Below are 1,653 nucleotides of genomic sequence, written 5' to 3'. Positions count from 1 at the left end.
AGCCCACTATCTTCCATTTGCCTATCCAATGCCCGCTTAAATGCCCATAAAGAGGGAGAGTCCACCACTGCTACTGGCAGGGCATTCCATGAACTCACGACTCGCTGAGTAAAGAACTCTGACCTCTGAACTCTGACCTCTGGGTGGGGGTGCTTTGTGCAGGGCCTCTCTCCCACATTTCATATTGATGCTGGGACTCAGAGGGCCGCATGAAAACTGTCCAGGTGTTAGCTGGGATGCAGCTCACAACACCCTCATCTCCATGTCCCACTCCGTATCCCTGAGCACAAATCCCTCAGCCTACACTCCAGTGACAGTACTGAAGGAGTGCTGCACTGTCAGCAGTGACATCTTTCCAATTAGATCTCCCCTCTTAGATTCCCTAAAGTGGATATTCTCTTTTTCAAGAAAGATAATGGAGTTCCCTATGAGGACCTGGACCAATATTTATTCCTCAACCAACATTTGCTAATACACATAATGTGGTGTAAAGGCTTCAGGACCTGGAGCAACCTAGCAACAATGTGACTGAACTGCACATCACTGAGCATAATTATTACAGTATGACCCGAGTTAGAATACGATAGAGGAGTACGCCAAACCAAACTGCAGTGGATGAGAACTTTAGAATGTTTTGAGAAGACACAGACATGAACAAGATAAATTAGACCTTATCCTATGAAACTATCAATAAGATTCTGGTATTTTTATCATCTCTATGGAGAGCAGTATTTAGCATTAATCTATAATGAATAGTGTTACTTGGAAGTTGAAGCCCAATGATTTTTGCCTTCTCCTCAATCAGTCTCAAATCATCATGTGACATCAAGCAACATAATAAAAGAAGTGATCGGACGGTGGTCTGTGGGAGCTTGCTGTGCACAGATTGGCTGCTGTGCTTCCTACATTATGACAATGCCTATATTTCAAAACATCTTCATTGGCTGTATGGCACTACGCAATGCTATGGAAGGCTCTATATAAATACAGGCCATTCTTTCTGTAACAGACCTTTCCGTTTGTTGGTTCATTGAATGAAAATATACAACTGAGTCATAAAGTGTGAAATCGAGATCCGGCTCCTCCAATCAGTGACAGCTGACCCATGCAGCAAAGGGCACAATGATGAGAAAACCCAGAGCCTGCAGCCAGGGGGCAATCTTCCCATTGACTGACCACACCCCACCCCCACACAGCCTTGACAGGAACACCCAATCAGGGTGGAGGGGGGCCACTCCTCTAACATAAACATCCAATCAGCAGAGTCAAAGCTCAGAAACAATTACAGACCATTTGGCCCACCTTGTCCACACTGGGCAACAGAGATCTAACAACACCAATCCCACTTTGCAGCCCTTAGCCCATAGCCCTTGTGGCTATGGCAATGTAATATTAAATGCTGCTGCAATGTTACGCACGTTCCTGACTCAACCACCCTCAGGAAATTCCGGATTCCCACCACCCTCTGAGTGAAAACACATTCCCTTCAACCTTTCTCCTCACCTCCTCCCTCTGACCTTCAGTCCTGAAAGCCTGGCCATTGACCCCTTTATGAATGAAGAAAGTGCCTCCTATCCAGCCCATCAATGCCCCTTGTTACTCTGTACAGCTCTTCTAATTGACAATAGACAATAGGTGCAGGAGTAGGCCATT

This window comes from Chiloscyllium plagiosum, unplaced genomic scaffold, assembly GCF_004010195.1.
Source record: "Chiloscyllium plagiosum isolate BGI_BamShark_2017 unplaced genomic scaffold, ASM401019v2 scaf_80143, whole genome shotgun sequence".
NCBI lineage: Eukaryota > Metazoa > Chordata > Chondrichthyes > Orectolobiformes > Hemiscylliidae > Chiloscyllium > Chiloscyllium plagiosum.
The sequence above is the reverse complement of the archived record's forward strand: the minus strand, read 5'-3'. Positions refer to the sequence as shown.